General features: G+C 43.0%; 3 non-coding genes across 3 annotated transcripts; 1 reads left to right on the forward strand and 2 right to left on the reverse strand.

The window, feature by feature from the left end:
• Positions 1-875: 875 nt before the first annotated feature.
• On the forward strand, positions 876-947 carry trnap-cgg (transfer RNA proline (anticodon CGG)). The gene has a single exon. It is a non-coding gene; the product is annotated as a tRNA-Pro (tRNA).
• Positions 948-4,556: 3,609 nt separating this feature from the next.
• trnav-aac (transfer RNA valine (anticodon AAC)) lies at positions 4,557-4,629 on the reverse strand. The gene has a single exon. It is a non-coding gene; the product is annotated as a tRNA-Val (tRNA).
• A 254-nt stretch (positions 4,630-4,883) lies between these two features.
• Positions 4,884-4,956, reverse strand: trnav-cac (transfer RNA valine (anticodon CAC)). Its single transcript has one exon. It is a non-coding gene; the product is annotated as a tRNA-Val (tRNA).
• Positions 4,957-24,685: the final 19,729 nt, after the last annotated feature.

Below are 24,685 nucleotides of genomic sequence, written 5' to 3' on the forward strand. Positions count from 1 at the left end.
AATGTGTTCATCATGTGTGTCTTTGCAGGATCTTTAATATATTTTTGAGAATTACAGGATACCTGAAAGTATGTATAACTAAGAATAAGAACTCTGGAAAATAAAAACACAGTTTCCATCACACAATCAGGAAATAAATAAGCTCTACTGAAATAGTGCTCCATAATCAATTCTTGAGGTAGATGAGCTCCAACAGCTAAAGACCACATGGGGTTTCATTCCTGTTCACCAAGAACAGAAATCTAAGACTACAGTAACAACCCTGTAAATGACATAAATCATACTAAAATATTTTTTTAAAATCCATAGCAACCACATGGGACTCCATTACAGCTTCCTAGTGTCACCCTATCGAACAGATGAGACCTTGTAACAGTTACCAAACCATACCCCACCAGCCACCTGAGTTTCTTTAGCAACCAGCTAATTCAATTTTATTACCAACTGGAATCATTTTTAAACTTACTGCAAATATCACAGAAACTACTTGAAGCCTCATAATATTCACCAAGCTATACTGGAGCAACAGTACAGTTTCCAGCAAAGAAGCTACAATCCTGTAAACTTGACCTATACTGAAACCTCCACCTGACACTAAAGCAAGCTTGTTCTACAAGAATTGATTTTGATCTTCATGTCCACCGAGATTAATGACATATTTGGCCCAATGGCAAGAGCTGCTTACTTGGTTCACACTTAGCGTCTGCATTCCAAAAAGGTTCAAATCCCACAGGAGCCCTCGCTTTATTGTTAACTTGACTTTGTGTAACCGAGTTCCTTTTACTCGGACCCCAGTCCATATGAACTGGAAGGTCATACAGTTACAGAGTACAGTGAACCTCCATTGGCACACAGCAAGCTGACCGGGACGACCTGGCTCGTTGGTCTAGGGGTATGATTCTTGCTTCGGGTGCGAGAGGTCCGGGGTTCAAATCCCGGATGAGCCTTGGTTTTACATGGAATAGAGTGGGTGGGACAAAACTAATGGAAACTTGCACTGCCGGCTTGGTTCTCGCTTGGAAGCTTGTTTCTCCAGAGGTCCAAGGAGGTTCAAATCCCACTGTAATTACCTCTGAAAATTAAAGCTCCAACCTGGAGCCTCTCTCTGGAATACAGGGAGTGGGATGTAGAATGTCACACTTTGTGGAGACATGAACCTCTGAAATATTAATATAATAGAGTACAGAAAGACCTCAGAATATTGTCATTTTACTAACACCATTCATCATGTTCACTGTTATATTCATGTGTCTGTGGCTTTCATTAGGTAAGTTAACATTGATCTTTTCAGAAAGGAGATAATAAATTAATGATTAATTAGCCTGTGTGATGTTAAGAAAAAATAGAATATGAGTTATATAACTCAAAACTAAAAAATTATTATGTTCTCTTCTCTATAACAGGTGACTCCATGGCAGATTTATTAGAACCACTTTTCACTCATAAAGTTGTAAATGAAGGTAATGATGTTACTCTGTCCTGCAGCAACAAAGACAGTGGTTCAGTAAACAGCCTACAACGGTACAAACAACATCCAAAATCTAAACCTGAGTTCCTTTTTTTCATCACTCCATGTGGAGGTAAATCCCTATGCCACCACGTCTGTCTGCTAAAGTTGATGATAAAACTAAACAAGTGGATCTGATCATCTCCTCTGCTGCTTTTAATGTTTGATAATATACAATTAGAAGGTAATTTATTCATAATCACACTCTCTGGTATCACCCAGATGAGGATGAGTTCACATTTGAGTCTTCCTCATATCGTCTCACAGAGTTTTTTCTTGCCGCTGTTGCCTCAGAGTTGCTCATTAGGGGTAAAGTTAATTTTCAACTTTGTAATTTCTATTCTGAATTTCTGTATTTCTGTAAAGCTGCTTTGAGACAATGTCCATTGTTAAAAGTGCTGTACGAATAAAAATGAAGTGAACTGAATTGAATTGAACTGAATTTAATTACCTTTTGGTTATAGACACAGCAAATTTACTTATGAGAGATTTTGTTTAAATCTGGATCAGTTTCCTATGATTTTCCACAGCAAATTATCATAATTATTTATAAATGTACAAATAATTTAAAAACCACACAAACAGATAAAGGGTTATAGTATTGTATAGATGATGAATCTTGAAATACAACACCAGCCATAATGACTCTAGATTTCTGTCACTGACACTGTGTGAAGTGATCTGTACAAAATAACACTAAAACTGCATCACTTCCTGGGTGTGTCCTTCTAGAGACGTGTAAAGTTCAGCACATACAGCACTATTATACAGAATCCTCACAGAGCTGTGTTCAGAAATGGATCAACTATACAACTTACTGTACATAGTGAGATACATACCACTGATTCTCACTCTAGTTACAGGTAATTCATTTTCATCAGTTTATCAATAGTTTTAACTATCACAATCATATTTAATCAGTTAATTAATTACATTAATTAATAACCATGTTTTTTTTGGCGACGCTACCCATGCACTTGGAGGGTTGTGGGGCTGTGGTCAAGGGAGGCCTGCCAGGTCTGGAAAGAGAGGCACTCTGGCAGGCGGTCGCAATGGTTGTACCACGCATGCTTCCATTACCAGACGTGATTCAAAATCCAAACCCAGGAAAGGTTTGAAAGGCTTAGGCTCTTGTTGACAAGGTTTGCTGATATGAACTTGCATCCCAGTCTGTTGCAATAAATTCAATTCAATTCAATTTTATTTGTATAGCGCTTTTAACAAAGAGCATTGTCTCAAAGCAGCTTTACATGAGAAACCACATAAGAAAACAACAAACATATGAACAGACAAACAGACAAACAGTCCTAGATGTTATCCCAAGTGAGCAAGCCTGAGGTGACTGAGGCGACTGTGGCAAGGAAAACTCCCTTAGATGGTATGAGGAAGAAACCTTGAGAGGAACCAGACTCAAAAGGGAACCCATCCTCATTTGTGTGACAATTGTGTGATGTAGATACAGCATGTGTATAGTGTTATGTGAATCAATGAGGAGGTTGTTGTCCATGGCGCTGCTTGAATATCCCAATCCTCACAAGCAGAACCCGGCTGGAGCTGGTCCATCTCCGGATGCCACTGGAGCCGGCACAGTCTCTGGATGGGTAGAAGAAAGGAAACAATGGAACAGCATTAGCGTAGCTGCTGTTCATAATATTAGCAGTACTAGCTGAATGTGCATTTAATCAGATGTACTGGAGCACAAGGTTATGGGAAGTGTTAGATGTATGCCTGGCTAAAGAGATAAGTCTTTAGTCTATATTTAAACTGGGAGACTGTGTCTGAGCCCCGAACACAGTCAGGAAGACTATTCCAGAGTTTTGGAGCTAAATACGAAACGCTCTACCTCCTTTTGTGGATTTTGATATTTTGGGAACTACTAGAAGTCCAGAATTTTGTGATCTTAAAGAGCGTGGTGGATTGTAATGTGTTAGAAGACTGGATAGATAGGTGGGAGCTAAACCATTTAGAGCCTTGTATGTGAGTAGAGCTAGTTTATAGTCAATTCTAAACTTAACAGGTAGCCAGTGCAGGGATGATAATATTGGGGTTATATGATCATATTTTCTTGATCTGTTAAGAACTCTGGCGGCTGCATTCTGGACTAACTGTAGCTTGTTTATTGAAGATGCAGGACAACCACCTAGTAATGCATTACAGTAGTCCAGTCTGGAGGTCATGAATGCATGAACTAGCTTTTCTGCATCAGTTACAGATAAAATGTTCCTAAGCTTGGCAATATTTCTAAGATGGAAGAAGGCTGTTTTTGTGATATTGTAAATATGGTTTTCAAAGGATAAGTTGCTGTCTAATATTACACCCAGGTCTTTCACTGTTGAGCTAGTAGTAAAAGTGCATCCTTCTAGGTGCAAGCTGAATTGTGAGAGCTTCTGTGTACTAGTTTTTGGGCCAATAAGTAATATCTCTGTTTTGTCAGAATTTAATAATAGGAAATTATCGGTCATCCAATCTCTAATATCTTTAACACACTCAGTTAATCTAGACCAATTAGATATTTCACCTGGTTTTGATGAGATATATAAAGGTGCACGATCCGGGCCGCTGTCTTCGGGACTGTGCACTGCATTGATCTGCATGGATCTCCAGTGGCGACCCGTCAGCCTTACAGCATCTGTGTCCAACCAACATGGAAATACAGCCCACGGTTGCGAAAAACATAGACCCAGGGCTAGCTTTTCTCGATCCCCTCTAGCACTCCGAAGCATTCCGCATGCAAGAGTTGTGGTAAAGAGGAGGTTAAAGGGCACACAAGCAATGAGGATGGGATTTGAACCAACACGCGCAGAGCACAATGGAATAGCAGTCCATCACCTTAACCTCTCAGCCACCTCGTCAGGCGCAAGCATGGCACCCATGACCAAATGTCCACAGAGAGCGCTGCTTGATTTGAAGTATACACTTGTTCATTTTCTATGCACTAAAGCGCATTTCAAACTAGGCATCCCATTGTGGAGAAACTGCTCCAGTCACCTTCAGGGTGCCGATTAGGACGAGTGGACGCATACTGAAGCAAAGCTCAAAAGCCTTGGGTTGTTTCTACCCGGTTTCGAACCGGGGGCCTTTCGCGTGTTAGGCGAACGTGATAACCACTACACTACAGAAACTACAAAAAAGCTATTCGGGCTCTCATCTTCAAAATAAATCAATTAAACCAAAAAAGAAAACAAAAAAAAGACAATATCAAGACTTTTGTTCGCCAGTGCAAATGAGCAGACAACGTGAAAACAGTCACGCTACAGAAACTATGTGGGAGTGGGGCCGGATCTCAGTTTCAGCTTGTTCCCAAGGCACGGGTGCTACAGAGCGCAAAACTCGAGTCTTATTCGACGCAAAGCACAAGCCCCTGACCGCCAAAAGATGTTTCTGCCCGGTTTCGAACCGGGGACCTTTCGCGTGTGAGGCAAACGTGATAACCGCTACACTACAGAAACAGAAGCGAAGGAAAGTGTTTCCTTTCGGTGGGGGAACCGCAAAGTAAGTAAATGAATAAATAATCGATCAACGCAAAGGCTTAAGCGTTCCTTCAACCGAGTAATGAGTGCGCAGTCTCAGGGGATCTTTCGCGTGTGAGGCGAACGTGATAACCACTACACTACAGAAAATATAAAGTAGCAGCTCGGGCTCTCATCTTCAAAATAATTCAATTATTACAGCTGGCATTATTGATATTAGAGAAATACGCTGACCAGCTGCTGTTCAGAGCAGTTCTGTATCTAAGCAGGTGTTCAGTGTAATCTATAGAGTGTACAGATTTGCTGGGTTTCCTTTATAATTGCTAAAATGGTCACTCTGACATCTCTTGGTGGAGACATGTTTTTTAAAATGGTAAGGTTAAAGCTAGGTAGAACCTAGGGAAAGTTTAGTAGACTCAAGAATATAAAAAGCATAAATAGAGGAAAAGAAAGATATGTTTCTTGATGAACACAAGATGGCGAACTTGGTTATCTTATGGTCTGACAAGTACAAGAGGACCTTCTGTAATATAGGCTCTGCCTGTTCTTCTATCATTCATACTGCACAAATATTTAACCCTTGCCATTGTTAATCTCAGGAGCTAAACTAATTTCAGACATATAAAACAACTGTTCACTTTAGACTAAAGTGTTTTTTTTGATTCAACATTAAAGTCCATGGAGAAAAAAGGGGGATTTGTTCATCTCCTCTGCAACTGTATCAGACTCTGCACTATGCTACTCTGCTCTAACCCTAACCCACAGTGACAGGAAATCCAGCTGCACTGTACAAAAATTTTGACAGTTCTGTTATATTGAAAGTTTTACTGAATTGAAGATACATGTTTTAAGGTTTTTCTTCTTGATAAAAAACCTGAACAGGCTGTGCTGGTTCAGCACCATCACTGTTTTGGATAGCAGAGGAGCACATGGCTGCGGTGTGGAGCGAGTGAAGCATGGCAAAGCTGTTGGAGACCGAAGAAGACATCCCTAAGCCATTGCACTCGTCACTGCTCCACCGTACCTGGACCCCTTTCAGCCCCTTTCAGCCATCAACCAAGGCTGTGTAACCATGTTTTCCCTATTTTGCTCCTTTTTCTATTTTCACTGAATTTTGTACTCAAAGATTCTTTTTTTCCCTATGTGCACCAAATAAATACACTGTGAATTTTAACCTTCGCTGTCTCATGTATGTCTGTTAAGCCCTCACTGCCTGAGTAGTGTGGGAGATAATTTTGTAAATGAGGATATATGTATGAGGTGTGTGTTTGATGTAGTGTGAAATAATCGGGGGACAGCAGGAGTGAGTTCTCAGGTAAGGTTTATTCGTTAGGTCGTTTGAGCTTAAGAACAATATAAGGTTTAACACGGCATGTTGGCCTGTCACGGGCCTTGCACACAGGCTGCAAGGGCTTTGAAGAACAAATAGTTGTATCAATGATGTCAGTCTGGCAGGCCTTCTCTGCGGTACCAGGCTTTCCAAACTTGGACCAATCAATGGCAGAGATGCAACCTAGATTATTATGGTCAATCTTCGCTCCGCTGGTACCTGGAGCGGCAGTGATCTCATCATGAAGTAAACGCAGCGCGTGCTGGATGGCAATGGTGGTACCAGGCGAAATATCTAGAGTACATACGTAGAAGACAGTGGATAAATCAGAAAAGCCGTGAAGTGTAGAGTGTAATAAAAGAAAGGGTGTTGGCCCCTGAAGGACTGAGAACTTACCCATGCTGTCTCCTGAAGAAGAATGAGGTGTTGGCAAGAGTGAGGCCGAAGACAATCCCACTGGTGGGGGCGGAAACGCCCAATTTTTAATATAATGATGTAGGGAAGTTTTAATTATAATGGTATTTGAAAAGTTGTAAATTCAAAGATAATGGTGTAAAAAAGAGTCTAAAAGGTCTAAAAAAGAAAGATGGGTGGGATTGTCTAGGCAAAGAACCAGTGACGTGTTGCATTGGGAAGATAAGGGAAATGTATATAAAGGCTGTAGTTGGAGTTCCCCGGGGAGAGGTTGTTGGGACGTTCATGCGTGAGCATCTCAATTCTTGTGTCAGCGCTGATTACAAAATAAAATCTCTTATCTGCATTCATCTAGTCTGCTTGATTGGCTTATTTAGTTTTGAGGCCTTACTAACTATGAGTCTCACTTAGACTGAGCTGTCGGGTCAGTGTGGAGCTGGAGTCAGATTTTAGTAGTGAGTACAGTAGAATTTTTATTCCACATTGTTTTGGTGACCCCGACGTGATTTCAAAGAAAACGAGATTGGCACAGAGAGAACAGCAGAGCCCCAGACCCGGGACCTGAGGCTGCGGCCGCCGCCCACGGACCAGACACGGGATCCAACTAGGACAGAGGTAAGGCAGAAGCCTGTTTAACTGAATTTCTGCATTAGTTGTGTGTGGTCTGGGGAGGCGGAGGCGCTCGGCCCAGGGTCGGATCAGCTCTGCTCCAACCTATTGAGGCAGAGAGGCAGAGTGAGTGTAAGTTAAAACCACATAGAGTGACATGATAAATTGCATGTTTTGTATTGAAAAGACTAGATGATGTCAGATGTATGAATGTGTAAAGGCCTGTATGATCGAAAGTCCTGGTGGGTTCCAGGTGGTATGAGAGAAATTCCTGTGAAAAAGACCTTATTTGGACGCAAACGGAGCGTTTAGTAGCAGAATAGTAAGTTCTGTGAACGTGAACACCGTCACTGGAAAAAGAAAAATAAGTGTCAAGTAGCAGGTGATAAAAGAGAAGAGTAAAATTCCTGGATCCGGGTGGTAGTGAAAGGAAAATAAGAGAAGAAAAGAGAAATATAGTGAAAAATCCCGGATCTAGGTGTAAGAGAAATAAGAGATAAAGAGAATATAAAGAGAAAAAGCGCTGAATAGAAAAGTCCTGGATCCAGGTGGTAGAAAATAAAGAAAAGATTAAGAAATAAGGAGAGGCCTGCTGTCGGCCTTTGTCTGTTGTCTGTCCTGATTGTATTGCATGCAGTGTGTGGGTGTGTTGAGTGCGAGGGGCTGTGTGAGTGTGAGTGCATGAGGAAAATAAATGGTGATTGGATGTGCACACTGTAAATAGCACTGTATTAACCTTTTGTCTACTAACACTATTACTGTGAGAGTATAGGAAAACCAGTGTGTACATGGACACACATTGATATGGAATGTGATATATGAAACAGGTGGGGATGATAGGGCTGAAGTTGAAAAGGAACTGCAACAGAGTGAGAAAATAAGGCAGAAGTCTTAGTGAGAGTAAAGGAATCATCGTGCATGGATGTAATCATACTAAGGTTTGATATATACGTTTTAGAGGTGCATTACGTGAGAAATGAAGGGAAAGTAAGGGTAGTGATGGTGTGGACCAGAATAGCCTGTAGAATAAATCTTATAGTGAAGCGGGCGTCCACATACCGTAAGTGAGGACCTAGTGCCAAGTGTGAGCTGATGTTTCATCTCAATTTGTTGTGCACTCATTGAATTGGATGAATATGTGTACCCGTCGCTCGTATAATTGTTCCACCCTCTACTGACGTGAAAGTGTGGTTTGACATTCATGGGGTCCATGTGAAGATGTAGCACATCGAAGGACACTATTGATCCTGAATGGTGGAAGTGTTTGTATCCGCCTACACGGGACGACACCGTGTGAGTGCTTACTTTACCGTTCCGGAGGAACTAAGTGAGGAAGTTCCCAATATTATCACAGAAAGAGCAAAAACTCGCGGATTAGAGCTAAGTCTTAGCAGTCCACTACCATTCAAGCGAATTGGCTATAGGTTTCCAAATAGGTTTGAAAGGGAGTTCGCGGAGGCAGCACTAGAGTTGTTGAGAAAGGAAGCTGGGAAACTCCTGGTTAGGGTCAATTTAATGTGGCCTATGACCCCAAGAGGTCCTCAATACACGGAAGTTTGGATTAGCATGTGGAAGTTGGGGCAGGATCGTAGGTTGTGGAAGTGTTTCATTGCAGGAAGTTTAACAGTAGACCCTCAGGTGATGATGAAGAATTAAAAAGAAGAAGGGTGTGTGTGTGTGGAAAAAGATTGAGTGCTTTCTGGAGTGGTGGAGAGGTGTGTGTGTGTGTGGGGGCATTGTGCCAAGGAAGAGTGAGTAAGAGCGGAGACATCCCCCCTAGAAGGAGGAATTTCATACAGAATAAGTGAGGGAAAAGAGTTGTACACATGAATAGGCTGAGGAGTTCAGCGGCTAGAGACATGGTTTGTGGACTTGGGACGAAATCAGAAGTGGCTGAAAGCAGGCTTAGCGAGGGAGAGATATTGTGCAATCAGCAGAAGGGAATACTCAGGAAAAATCCACCTAAAACTTGGGTCTGCATTCTATTGGGCCACTCAGTGAATTGTGAAACAATTCACTGTGAACAGTGAAAGTGTGACCCAGATAATACAACATTACCCTTATTGAAGCATTGAACTATTATATTGACACCATATACTGCATGCGCACTACTGTTTTCTTCAGCTGTATGGCCTTTCGCCAAGACTTGGAGACAGAAACAAGGGGAATACGCACACACTTTTGGGATGAGCGGACATTTAAAGATAGAGAAGGAGTAGAGCACTGGCAGCCAGAAGATTTGATTAGAGATAAATTGTGGGCCCTGACAAAGTTTGACGGACTGTACACCTTACAAAGAACGTTCCCTGACTTAGACTGGTACGAAGCCTTGAGGAAGATTTGGCGTCCCAAGTTGTTGAGTCCTATATTGAGAGCACTAGTTGACGCTCCTGAGCCCAGCAGTGTAGCCATCCCAATATTTGATTTCATCAGTGACCCATATAAGGAGGACGACGAACCCCTGGCAGAGTTATTCCAGCCCAGACCAGGCCAGTACAATTATTGTTCGGGATTGACAGCAACTGTGACAGTAGAACCGCGACTCGTACACTGGGAAAGAGGTTTTGCAACGTCAGTGCTGATTGATAAGATCAATGCGCTCGGTGAGAAGATAAGAAAGAATCCAGTAAGGCCGAGCTTGACAGTGAAACGAATCAGCGTCGCACTGACGTGGTCAGAAGGCAACAGGAATCCAGGAGAGAGAAGTAGCGCATACAGGGCACAACAGGGGTGCATCATGAGTGAAGGGAGAAGACAGCCTACACCAGTTGACATTATAATAGCGCAACACAAACCTGACGAGAAGTATGTCAGGAAGTGTATGAGAAAATGGCATGACAGGACTCAGGGGACATGGCAGTGGCCGGTGGAAGGAACATTTGATGAAAAGGCCTGCTCAGAAGTGAGAGAAATGCTGAGACACTGGAAGCCAAGCAAAGATGATGATAAATCCAGAGGAAAGAAGTATAGGTGATTAGAGATTCTGGAATGGTTCATGAGAGAAGGAAAGAAGGTCAGAGAAGTGGAAGAAGCGGTAAAGCGAGCGATAAAGAAGGAAGAAGAGCGGAGTAGAGAGGAGAAAGAAATAGAAAGACCACCGCCAATCTACTGTCCACCACCCAACTACAACGAGCCAATGGTGGGCAGGGAACAAGTGGGAGTGTATCCAACCTTAACGGACTGCTATGCCGACTGGACAGGATGGGAAGACCTGGAGATATCAGTTGAAAACCCAATTAAAGGAAAAATTAGAAGGAGCAAAGAAACAGGGGGAAATCACAGTGAAAATGAGGAAGAAGGGGAGGCAGAGGAGATACTGTAAAGAGCAAAGAAAGAGAGTGAAGAGTATTTGCAAAAGGGAAAAGAGTTCACACACTCAACACCAGTGGGGGACAGTGCTGAGAGATATATCTCAACGTGTGCGAGTGGGCCTACAGCGCCCCCCACGCTCCCGGAAGAATGGGAAAGAGATGAACCAATGAGTGAGGAACAGGGTGTGTATAATCAATCCCGAACAGAAAAGACAACAGGGCCACCGGAAAAACAACCATGTGCTGAATACTGGCGAGAAGATCCAGAGAGACAGGTTAGAGGAGTGCTGTACATAGAGCCAAGGGAAGATGCAATAAAGAGACAGAGGGACACCAGAGAGCAGAAGGTGAGGGATAGTGTTCGTAATTTCGCGCAGCAGCTGGAAGATTTAGAAGAGCGCTTACAAAATTCAGTTACAGCGTTGGAGGAGCAGCTGGAACGGGAGCGCACGCGACCAAGAATCTTAAGGGACAAGAAGTCATTAAAAGCACCGCAGAGATATGGGTTTAATGACGAGGAAGAGGTTCGAATGAATCCCCTGGTGACAAAAGGAAGAGATGTGCAATATGTTCCATGGACATTTATGGATATGGTAGGATTAAGCTCACAGCTACCGGAGATGTGTAATGGAGGGCAGAGGTGGATTACAAAGTTTGAAGAAAAGACAGCAGGACATACCTTGTCGATAGGAGATGTGAAGGCCATATTAGCCCAAACAATAGGGAAAGCAAAGACAGCTGAAATACTGGATGAAGCTGGACTAAAAGGAGCAATGGATCTACCAGGCTGGGATGCTATAGCACTGGGGACATGGAGAAATAGGTTGTGGAATGAAATAAGGAAAACCTACCCCACGAAAATGGACCCAGGACAACTGGAACACATGATTCTGAAGGAAGAAGAAAATGTAGTAAAATTCATTCATGATTATCAGAATAAATGGAAGGAAGAGACAGGTGGAACATGGGACGAGACGGACACAAGTAAAGGACTGTTTAAATTAATGCTGAAGAAATGTCTACCAGAACCAGTCCAAACCTCGTTGGATGAGGTGGTCGGTCTAAACTCCATGCCTTGGGATACCTACAAAGCACATGTGATACATTATGTGGAACAATACAGAAAGAAACAAAAGGATGAGAAAACATCCTCAGAGGCCCTACTGACACAGCTATATAAAACACAGCTTGGCGAGTTGACAAGAGCTAGACAGAAAGAAAAGGAGAGAGAAAAAGTAGGAAAAATACAAGCCGCAGTGGTTATCCCAGCAGGCCAAGAACCTGTACAGAATAACCAAATGCTGCCACAACAAGGACAAACACCACAGCAACCGCAAATGATGTCACAACCGCAGGTGGCAGCACCAAACTCACAGCATCCACAAAATAGCCAGGTGTACCCAATGACCCAACCCATTAATGTCCACATTGGCGGTGCACAAGGAAGATTTAGAGGACGACCAATGAGAGGTCAGTGGCAAGGGAGAAGGCAGCCGTGGGAACGATTTGGATCACCACCGCAGGGATATGCGCCGCAGAGCCCTGGAGGGCCCCAAGGACTGAGTTATGCACAGGCACCCCCCAATCCTCAGTACCTGCAGCCTCAACAACCACTAGAGTGCTGGGGCTGCGGAGGGAGTGGACACATGCGAAGAGACTGCCCACATATGTATCAGCCCCAGATAGGCCCGGGACTGGGGCCCGCACCAAATTGGAGTTGAAACGGCCCTGAGAAGCCAGAGGGGGAGAATATGCAGTATGCCACTACACTGCATCCGCAACAGGAACCAACTGTCATGGTAACACTCAATAATGAGCGTCCTTTTCCATTCATGATCGACACAGGTGCCACATATTCATGTATAGGGCGCGAAGGCTCGAATCTCCCTCTCGCTCGGAAGACCATCAAAACAACAGGCTTCTCAGGGATCTCACAGATCTTACATTTCACAGAGCCTCAGATACTAACATTAGAAGACACCACCATTGTGGCACCACTTTTGTACTCGTCCTCTACACCAGTCAATTTAATGGGGCGAGATCTTTTGTGTAAATTTAAGGCCAGAATTCAGTGCAGTCCTACAGGCCTCTGGGTAACATTCCCAGACAGAACCACAGCAGAACAATATCTCATGGCTGGGACGCAGGCAGACACAGAGTGTAGCACAGTGTATTGGCTACAGAACGACAGTACCTCATTATCAGAGTTGCAGGCCAGCTATTTACAGTGGAAGCCATGGATACAGGCTATGCGGCCGGATTACACCGAACCTAAGAGCCCGTTGCACTGTACTATGTGTTTTGACCCTGACAGCACCAATGAAGAATACGCAACACTATGGTCAGACATGTTGGAAGGAAAACTGTTTGACGTGGTGACAACAGACATCTTCGTGGGCCCTCAAGGAGTGGCAGCGGCAGTTCAGTTACCCAATAACTTAAAGAGCTGGTACCAGATTACAAACTCAATACCACACATCACACTGATGGTAGCAGGAGGATATGAATCGAAAGACCTGGGACCAATGCTCAAAGAAACTAGCCAGGTGCTGGAATGGAAGCCAACCATCAATCAGTACATGCACACCTCACCGGATGGAAAATTTATGTGCATTTCTCAAAAAGGCACAGACACTTTAAGAGCCACACAAACCTTGATAGAAAAGAAAATGTCACCTATCTATCAGTTACCACTTTCAGACGACAAAGACATCGCACCAGATAAACAATCGGATACAGAAACTGAAGGGCTGTTAGCCACAATCCCAAGTGTGCTCTGGACTCAGCACTCTACGGACGTAGGACTCATAAAGTCAGCAGGACAGGTTTTGATAAAACTTAAACCTAATGTCAGGTACCCATATCAGAAACAATATCCACTAACACCACAGGCTCAGGCAGGGATAGGGCCTACACTCGAGGGGTTATTGGAGGCAGGGGTTTTAATACCAACACATAGCCGCTGCAACACTCCAATATTCCCGGTTAGAAAACCAAACTCAGATAAGTGGCGACTTGTGCATGATTTACGTGCTATTAACCATATAGTTGAGGCAGAAGCGCCCATAGTCCCAGATCCACATACGTTACTCTCCAACATCCCAGGCAATACTAAGTGGTACACGGTTATTGATTTGTGTTCAGCATTTTTCAGTATTCCACTGCATCCAGATTCACAACATTTGTTTGCGTTCACGTATAACGGCCAACAGTACACATACACGAGATTGCCCCAGGGCTATTGTGAAAGCCCATCAATTTTCAATCGAATTGTGGCTAGGGATCTAGCTTCATTGGATATTGATAGTCTTCTCCTGACATATGTTGATGACATCTTGATTTGTAGCCCAACTAAAGAACAGTGCCAGGCAGACTCCCTAAAAGTATTGAGACTCTTAGCAGAAAACGGACACAAGGTGAGCAAGGAAAAGTTACAGTTCTGCAAACAGGAAGTAGAGTATCTAGGAAGAGTTTTGCATGGCACTAGTCGTAAGCTGTCGCCTACGCATCTAGAGGCGGTCCGTAAAGCCCCGAAACCGCAAACGGTTGGACAGATGTTGTCTTTCTTGGGTATGGTGGGTTATAGCAGACAGTGGATAGTAGATTTTGCATTGAAGGTAGCTCCACTACGTGCGTTGATAAAAGCAGCTGATCAGAAGAAAGCTGCATTGGTTTGGACGACGGAGGCCATTGCAGCATTCGAAATGCTGAAGGAGGATCTTTGTACAGCACCAGCGCTAGCGAGTCCTGATTACGGTAAGCCATTCTTCCTGTATGTATCAGAAAAACGAGGCTTCGCTAATGCCGTGTTAACTCAGCAACAGGGACCGGGCAAGCAGCCTGTTGCTTACTTTAGCTGCAGGCTAGACAACATTGAGAGTGGTATGCCGCCGTGTTATCGTGGATTAGCAGCAGCAGCCTTTGCGTATCAAAAGGCGTCAACCATTACAATGGGCCATCCTACTATATTGTACACTACACATGCGTTACACGCCCTGCTTACCAGTCCGACATTTGTGATAACTCATGCACGGATGACGGGTTACGACATAATTCTCTCTTCACCAGAATTGACTATTCAAAGATGCCAGACAGTTAATCCAGCTGATAGAATGATGACCCCATTGGATGGTGAACCGCACGATTGTCAGCAAGTTTCAGCCACATACTCTAAAGCGCATCAAGACCTTGAAAATCAACCTTTGCCACATTCGGATGTAACCTTTTTTGTTGACGGTTCGTGCTTTAGAGGCCCAGACGGGAACTTGGCGGGTTATGCCATAGTAGCGCCCAGTAATGATTTGACTAGCTTTGTTACTGTTCAGTCTACGGCTGTTTCTCAACCATGTTCCACACAATTGGCTGAGTTAAAAGCGCTCACCGCAGCTTGTAAGCTAGCTGCAGGGAAATCTTGTACTATTTTCACGGATTCTCAGTATGCTTATGGTGTGTGTCATTACTTCGGCCCTACATGGGCCCAGAGAGGGTTATTGAGAGCAGATGGCTCTCCTGTGACGCATGGAATGGCCATAACTGATTTGTTACATGCTATTACTCTGCCAGCTAAACTAGCCATCGTCAAATGTTTAGCGCATAAAACAGATGGCTCTTTTGTTACTAGTGGAAACACTGCAGCAGATGAGGCAGCAAAATCAGCAGCTTGAGGACATACCAACATTATGCTTGTGACGGACTCTGAAGGCGATGACTACCCAGAAACGGACTTAACCTCCTTAGCCGCGGCGCAAAACTCGGCCTCAGTGTATGAGATATCTAAGTGGATAAAAAGGGGGGCAGTTAAGAATGCATGAACAGGCGTATGGCGGGGTCCTCAGGGACATTTTGTGGCTCCTCTCTCAGTTCTCACATTGTTGATTAATGATGCGCATGGCTTGAGCCATTGCGCAAGGGGGGAAGTGATCAAACGGATTCAAAGAGCATGGTGGTCTCCGTATTTAGCTCAGATGGTTGATCACAGGTTAGCACATTGTGAAATATGCGCAGAATACAACAACAGGAAAAGTTTTACTGCCCCAATAGGTCACATACCAGAGCCAGACGGACCATTCAGGCATCTGATCATTGACTTCATGGATATGGCTGAGGTGAAGGAGAAGAAAAGGTATGTTTTGGTGGTGGAGGATAGGTTTAGTAGATGGGTGGAGGCATACCCAACAGCTAAAGCAGATGCAGATTCAGTGGCTAAATTTTTGTGTCGTGAGGTGATTCCAAGGTTTGGTATTCCTGATAAGATCAGCTCAGACAGTGGTACTCACTTTGTGAACAATGTGATTCGAAGAGTGTTCCAGTATTTAAGAATACGACACAGATTGGGCTGTGTCTATCACCCACAGTCGCAGGGAATGGTGGAAAGGGCCAATGGAACATTAAAAGCGAAGCTGGCAAAAATTTGTGAAGCTGGAAAAATGAATTGGGTGCAAGCTTTGCCATTAGCACTGATGAGCATGAGAATGCAAACTAACCGAATGACGCATCTAACCCCGCATGAAATGCTTACAGGACGACCTATGCCTGTGCCTTATCTACGAGGGCCCTATAAGGGCCCTTCGCTGGAGCAGCTTGAAAGTGAGCTTGGCAACTATGTGAAGCACTTGACTGAAATACACCGAGCTATATTCCAACAGGTGAAAGGTGCTACGGAGGGAAGGACGAGCGAAATTGACGAGGAGCTGAGGACTGTGAAACCAGGAGACTGGGTGTATGTCAAGGTCTTCAAGAGAAGATGGAATGAGCCCAGACGAGTTGGACCACTAAAAGTTGTCTTAGCTACTCCAACAGCCGTAAAGGTCGAAGGTAAGACTGCTTGGTTTCATCTAAATCACTGTTGCAGAGCACCAGATCCAGGGGCTGGAGCGAGACGTGAAAGAGCGCAGGAGCAGGATCCACTGATAAGGGAATTCGAGACGCGAAGGCGTGATCCAGCTGTTCCCGCCTCACAACCCCCTTCGGAACAAGCGCCCCACCCGCAGAGCCAGGAGTATCAACCGTGGGAGAGTCCAGCAGAACAAGAAGAAGACGACCCAAGGGAAGGGCCTTCACAACACGATGTGGGAGATACAGGACCTGCCTATAGAACTAGAGCCCGTGCACGGCGAGAACACTGAAAGAGAAGGGAGAGAGAGGAACGATGAGCAAGAAATAAATGAAGAGGAGGGAAACGGTGATCGAATCAACAGAACGGACTCGGGCTTATTGGTACTTGTAATAATAGCACTGCTGTGTATAGGACTATGGACAAACACACTTATACGAGTCTTTGGTGATGATGAACAAATGAATGATGAAACTAGGGGAATACATTATATTGAGCAATCACCAACAACACTGCCCAGAGTACGCAGAGACACTGCACAGTCAATGAGCCTCATGAGTAGATTAGACCAGGAGTTGTGGACGAACAACTTGTTTTACCAATGGCTAAGTTACACAGCACACGAAGCAGGAAACACCTCGTGCATAGTGTGCCATGACAGGACATCGCGAGCTCCCAGGGTTTTTCCAACGAGAGGACCAGAAGGTTGTAACAGCACCAAGCACAACCTACGCCACCTATGCCCATTCGTTTGTCTTATGCATTCTATCTCATGTGCTTACGGCCCAACCAGGTTGAAGAAGTTGAATAGCACCTGTGAGTATGAGGAGATCGGGACTGAGGGACATCCGCCCATCAGAGTGAGTGAGCGTCAGGGACAGAGATACCCATTCTGTGTATGTTCAAACGGATCACAGGTGTTTGTCGGCAACATTTCTAAAGACTGTGACATGACGGCAGATACAAAAGGATTGAAGATTACCGTGTGGAGACAGTGGAAAAAGGACTATATTGATCTGAACCAGCCTGACCTATCTAATGGGACTAGGCCGCTGGCTGATGTATTCTGGTATTGTGGATATAGTGTTGCTAGGCAGACCCTGCCACCCGGATGGGGAGGATGCTGTGCAACAGTGGTGCTGACAGGAAAACTAACTGTGCTGCAAGAAAAGGAGATTAATGCATCAGGTCAATGAATTAAGCGCGACTTGGGACGATTCGACAGGAGCAGTGGGGTTTACGTGGATTGGAGAGGGGTTCCGGTGGGAGTCCCTGATGAACATGCTGCCATTGGTCGACCAGGAGCAGGAGCACTGACCTTTTTCTTGCCATGGGCACAGATTGGTAAAAACGTGAGATGGATTAACTACATTTGGTACAATCAACAAAGGTTCATGAACTACACAATACAAGCATTGGATTTGATTCAAGAACAACTACATGCAACATCTACCATGGCCTTACAGAACAGGCTTATCCTGGACACCATGAGAGCCCCGGAAGAAGGAGTGTGTACTATGTTTGGAGACCAATGTTGTACTTACATTCCAATGCACACTGGTCCAGAGGGTAACCTGAGTAAAATATTGAGGCAGATGAAAGATCTTAGAGATGAGCACGTAGAAAACACATATAAACCAACAAATGATTGGCTGGCATGGTTGTTCTCCTCAAATTGGAGAGCCGTCATACTTAGGATAGGAACAGTTGTAGGTGTGGTTTTGGTGATACTTGCAGTTCTGTTGTGTTGTGTAGTTCCACTACTGCGTTCCATGATTACACAGATGACGCACACATTGTTTGGCCAATATGTTCAGATGACACATGAGATTGAGTCTCCGTTTAAACCCAGCAATGGCAGTGATGAATTGGACTTAATAAAGATGATTGCATAATGGAGGGGGATTGGAGGCATATATGGAGGTATTTATGGGGTAGGTTGTTGAAAAACGATTTGGGGGAATGGGAGCCAAATGTAGGATTGCTAGAGTACCCTTTTATAGACAGACGTACATCGGTGAGGGAGATTTACGCAGACAGGATGTACATCACAGAGATACAAACATTCGCATACACTCCGAGGCAGACAGCGCAGTTACCTATTGTGGTAGAACATGCACATTATAGTGTAGAACGGTTGCTTAATCTAGCGTACAGGAGGAAGAGAAGGTTCGGAATATGGATAGGCGTTCCTCTTAGAAAGAGGGTAGAGGTCATTACAGTCAAGTTAGGGGAAGATGTATTATGGACCAATGTTCCTAGACGAATGATGGAGCTGCTGAGATCCTTGCCGTTCCAATCATCGGGAGGGGGCTAAGTGATGTGCTAGTAACCTCTCCTTAGCCTCCCAACGGCCCCTCTACGTGGCGCAAAGTCACATGGGCAGAAGAACAACAGGGGATATCATAAAAGGATGTGGGATATGTTATGTCGGCGTGTCGTATTATATTGTGTTTTAAGTCACTAATGTTTATGCATGCAACACTATTATCATTTACGTGTGTTTTGAAATACTACTGATGAAAAAGCGTAATCAGCTTCTTATATGAATCTATCCGTATGCCGAGTGTCAAATGTGCCGGGATCACTGGAGAAGTCTTATAATGACTACTGAATGATTGAATGTTACTCATTTATGCATCTTAATGACAACTGCTGATTTATGGTTAAGGGGAACATAATAATAATGATTCAGGCTTATTGGTTGTGTGGGAACGAGTGGTAGACATTACTGAATGTGTTATAAACATAGAGTTAGTTGATACTTAATGTTTGCACACTTGAAGCTCTCTGCAGGTACAGTGGCTGGGTAGGTAAGGTGATGAGATCTCGAGAGTGACTGAGGACAGAGTGACTGAGGTTCCAATCTGGCTCATGGTACAGATCCCAATAATGCCCTAATGAAGAATCAAGCGAAGACAGACCAGCAACACAAAAGCCACACCAGAGTCAGAGGTGTTGGGCAAAGGGAAAGCTGCTACCCAAAAAAAAAAGGGGGGCAACCGGTGACCAGAGAAGAAGGCCGGTTAGCCAAAGACGGGTAAGATCTCACTGGGTGGGACAACCTAAGGCAGGCACGGTCGTGCTGCTGGTCACCGGGCGTGAAACGGAAACAACGTGGATTACGTGTAACCAGGGGAATACCTGGTGAGTAGGGTTGGGATCCAGGTAGGTATGAAATTGACTGGCAAATGTGAGAGAACGAGTGAGGTGGGCGATAGCAAGACTGAGAAGAACTACATGCAGTGGTACCTGCACAGAGCTTGGAGTACTTATTACATTCCTTAACGAGTATATAATTCAAATGCAATTGTTTACTAGCACCATGATAGTAGTGAAACACTGAAAACGAATCATACGAGTATATAATCCTTGTGCTGATTTATGTACGTATATAAGGCATGTATGCATAGCGTCTGAACAAGTTGAGTGTGTTGTGACTTGAGTCACAAAAGGGGGGAATGTGGGAGATAATTTTGTAAATGAGGATATATGTATGAGGTGTGTGTTTGATGTAGTGTGAAATAATCGGGGGACAGCAGGAGTGAGTTCTCAGGTAAGGTTTATTCGTTAGGTCGTTTGAGCTTAAGAACAATATAAGGTTTAACACGGCATGTTGGCCTGTCATGGGCCTTGCATACAGGCTGCAAGGGCTTTGGAGAACAAATAGTTGTATCAATGATGTCAGTCTGGCAGGCCTTCTCTGCGGTACCAGGCTTTCCAAACTTGGACCAATCAATGGCAGAGATGCGCCCTAGATTATTATGGTCGATCTTCGCTCCGCCGGTACCTGGAGCGGCAGTGATCTCATCATGAAGTAAACGCAGCGCGTGCTGGATGGCAATGGTGGTACCAGGCGAAATATCTAGAGTACATACGTAAAAGACAGTGGATAAATCAGAAAAGCCGTGAAGTGTAGAGTGTAATAAAAGAAAGGGTGTTGGCCCCTGAAGGACTGAGAACTTACCCATGCTGTCTCCTGAAGAAGAATGAGGTGTTGGCAAGAGTGAGGCCGAAGACAATCCCACTGGTGGGGGCGGAAACGCCCAATTTTTAATATAATGATGTAGGGAAGTTTTAATTATAATGGTATTTGAAAAGTTGTAAATTCAAAGATAATGGTGTAAAAAAGAATCTAAAAGGTCTAAAAAGGAAAGATGGGTGGGATTGTCTAGGCAAAGAACCAGTGACGTGTTGCATTGGGAAGATAAGGGAAATGTATATAAAGGCTGTAGTTGGAGTTCCCCGAGTGAGGTTGTTGGGACGTTCATGCGTGAGCATCTCAATTCTTGTGTCAGCGCTGATTACAAAATAAAATCTCTTATCTGCATTCATCTAGTCTGCTTGATTGGCTTATTTAGTTTTGAGGCCTTACTAACTATGAGTCTCACTTAGACTGAGCTGTCGGGTCAGTGTGGAGCTGGAGTCAGATTTTAGTAGTGAGTACAGTAGAATTTTTATTCCACAGTAGCTACAACCTGTATTCTCTAATAAGTTAAAGTCATAAAGTTTCTTCCTCATGTCATCTCAAAGGTTTCCTCCATGTAACTGTTTCCTTTCGGTTACTCATGATTGATTTAAATCTACAATTGCAAAGTATTTCATTAAATTAAAGTTTCTGACTCTGTTCACGTTCATTACATTAAAGTATCTATAATTATGTTATGAACCTGTTTACCCAAATAAGTAGCTAAAAAAATTTAACAACCATGAAACCAGGACAACAGAGAAACTAGTTTCACCAAGAAAAGATAACATGGGACATGCCAAAGAAATGAACAAGTGGGCCAGAAATAAAACCAGATTAGTGACCAAAAAACACATTTCCTCTTGAATCCGTTCATTTATCAGCATCTACATACTATATTCTGATTGTACACATGGATATATCGCCAACATACTGCATAATCTATTGAAAGACATACTGCAAAGAAATACACATTTTTAAGTGCTTATATATTTTTTTCACATTTTGTACTGTTACAACCTGGACCTGAAATGAACTTAACTGGGATTACACAGTATATCATGATTATATATATAATACTGTATATTAAATCATGTTTGTTGACTTATTTTGCCACCTATTGGGATAATAGAGATAAGATTGTGTTTTTCCCCCTGAATGTTTTCATTCAATTACTTTCAGAAATGATCATGATTTATAACAAAATTCATTTTTGTGGGCCATATTAGCCAATATCAAGCTATGAACATGGACTTCGAGCAGTGACAGACTGTAAAATTACATCCAAATTCTAACAGCAACATACTGTTTTTCCAAACAGTACGATACAGTAACATACTTGTAAAATCTTAAGCAGGTTACCATAGAATTTAACAGTAATATACAGTATTTTCTTTTTGTGGTATAGACCAGTCAAACACATGCACTGTAAAAAGTAATTGTTGAATCTACTCAAGAAAAACTTGTAAATTTAACTGACTTTAGAAAATTTGTTGATTTAAATTGATTAGACTGTGTAGTGTGAACTAAACTTAAGAGTACTTAAGAGTATTTATTTATTTATTTATAGGTTCTGGGTCTTTTTCCCCTTTGTGCTATAAAATAACCTGGAAACCAGTAAGATTTAAGCTTATTGCCAATCAGCTGCTGCTACATCACAATCCACCATATTTGTATGAACAGAGCTTGATATATTTACTGGCCTTTGGTTAAGTTTCAGCATAGGATGAAACAATTACTATTACAATTATTATTACTATCACAATTAGAATTACTCTTCTAATTTCTTAAACACGCTTTTGTCTCATGCATGCGCAATGTGACAGAACACAGGTGTTTGGAGAAGACATTGACGAAGAAGAACTCAAAGAACAGCACGTTTTAGGGATGTAGTAGAATGACTAGGTATGCTCACAATGATCTGTTTATAAACATCAGTGTCTCTTACAACTTAAATACAATTTTATTTGCTAGTTGTGTGGAAAGAGGAAAAGACATAAAAAGGCACACTGAAGTAGTTTTATGTCAAATGCGACCAGTGCTACGTTGCAAAAATCGACTTTTACTGAACACTTGTTTTATTACATTTCTAAGCTATTTTAATCGGTTGTAAGTTCATGGTTTATCATTAATGATATGTAAAAACCTGTGCGGCCTTTATGAACATTCTTTCTAGAACGTTTGATCCGCACGTGTGGTTCACATGGAAATGAACAACATGATGCCTGAATTAAGATAGCTTAATTAACAAGCATGTACCATATTTTGTGTTTTTTATTTAGTGTATGCTTATTTTGGGGACTTAAATTCATGCAGTGGAAGTGTAGGTTTTGCTTGTTTTCGTGTGAAAAGTGGGCTCAGCTGTTGAAACACTACAGAATAAAACATGGAAGCTACACTAGAAGTACTCCAATTCCATGTCTCTACACAGATTGTCTGTGCTCATTCAAATCATTTAATGCAATAAGTGTACACTTAACAAAACATCATTCACATCAGGCACATGGTAGCCTATCCAGTCCATGTGATAACATCCCTTTGATATTTCACTGCCCACTTTGCAGTTTTGAGGCGCCCTGCACAGAGTCTATTTTTTTTCTCATTTGCGGCAGCATCTCAAAAATCATAGAACTGTGCAGTTTCCCTACAACTATTGCAATTTTGAGAGCAATATCTACTCTACATTTAATTCCCATAAATGTAGAGAGCATGGAGCATTTGATCAGAGGCAGTTAAAATCTGACGTTCTCTTGTATGTTTCTACACACAGTGTAGATAATGTGCAACAAGAACAGCCCTTGAGCGCTGATCCTGTAGATGAACTTTTGGAGATAAATGATATAGAGATTGAAAACTTTGATGAATTGCGTCCTCAGTTGGAGCCTCACTCTTTCTCAAATTATAGCCTCACTCTCTCAAAATGCAGGTGATTTTGCATGTTTCTGATTTGGCTGCACAGGAAATAATTCAACATATAAATCAAATTTTACTTCTTTCATCTTGACAATGACCAAAGATGGTGAGCCTCTTTCCACAATAAGCAGAGGAGCATCATATTTTCAGAGTGAATTTCTGATTGCCATGCCAGTTGAATACAAGCTTGATTCAGAGTCAGTCTCTTATGTGCCAGTTCTGCAAATGTTGCAGAAAATGCTAAACTGGGCTGACATTCTATATAGGGTTCTTTGCAATGATCGATTAGTTAATGAATTTAAGACTTACAGAGATGGCACTCAAGATTCAAGATTCAAGAAGCTTTATTGTCATTTCAACCACATATAGCTGACGCAGTACATAGTGAAATGAAATAACGTTTCACCAGGACCTGGTGCTACAGAAACATACAACATAAAGATCAAACACAAAAAAAACACAGAGCTAGGACAGAAGTTTGTCTTAGCACATAAAGTGCACAGTGTGCAGCTAGGTGCAAACAGATCGAAGACAAGACAGTGCAAAAATAATAAATACAAACAAAAGGCAACACAAAAACACAGGACACTTAGTGCCGAAAAGAAAGAAAAGAACATGTGTAATGGAATATAAGTGAAATAAAATAAGATAAAAAGAAATGATGTAAAAAATATTGTGCAAAAAAAATTCAACAGCAGCAGTTGAGGTAGTGCAAATAGAAATAAACATAAGTTTAACTATAGCAGCGTATCACAGGTAGTGGTAGTGCCACAAGTAATGAACAATTTAAATTATGTGTGTGTGTATGTGTGTGTGTGAGTGTATCCATCCAGGTGAGAGAGAGAGAGAGAGAGTGTGTGTGTGTATGTGTGTGAGAGAGACAGAGAGTTTTGTACAGTTCAGTCTTGAGTGTGTGTGTGTGTTTATGTGTGTGTGTGAGAGAGAGTTGTTCTACAGTTCAGTCCTGGGTGTTGAGGAGGCTGATGGCTTGAGGAAAGAAACTGTTCAACAGTCTGGTTGTGAGGGCCCGAATGCTCCGGTACCTCTTTCCAGATGGCAGGAGGGTGAAGAGTGTGTGTGAGGGGTGTGTGGGGTCAGCCACAATGCTGTTAGCTTTGCAGATGCAGCGTGTGGTGTAAATGTCCGTGATAGAGGGGAGAGAGATTCCGATGATCTTCTCAGCTGTCCTTACTATCCGCTGAAGGGTCTTGCGATCCGAGACGGTGCAGTTCCCAAACCAGGCAGTGATGCAGCTGCTCAGGACGCTCTCGATGGTCCCTCTGTAGAACACAGTCAGGATGAGGGGAGGGAGATGGGCTTTCCTCAGCCTC

Source organism: Hemibagrus wyckioides, unplaced genomic scaffold, assembly GCF_019097595.1.
Source record: "Hemibagrus wyckioides isolate EC202008001 unplaced genomic scaffold, SWU_Hwy_1.0 Contig15, whole genome shotgun sequence".
NCBI lineage: Eukaryota > Metazoa > Chordata > Actinopteri > Siluriformes > Bagridae > Hemibagrus > Hemibagrus wyckioides.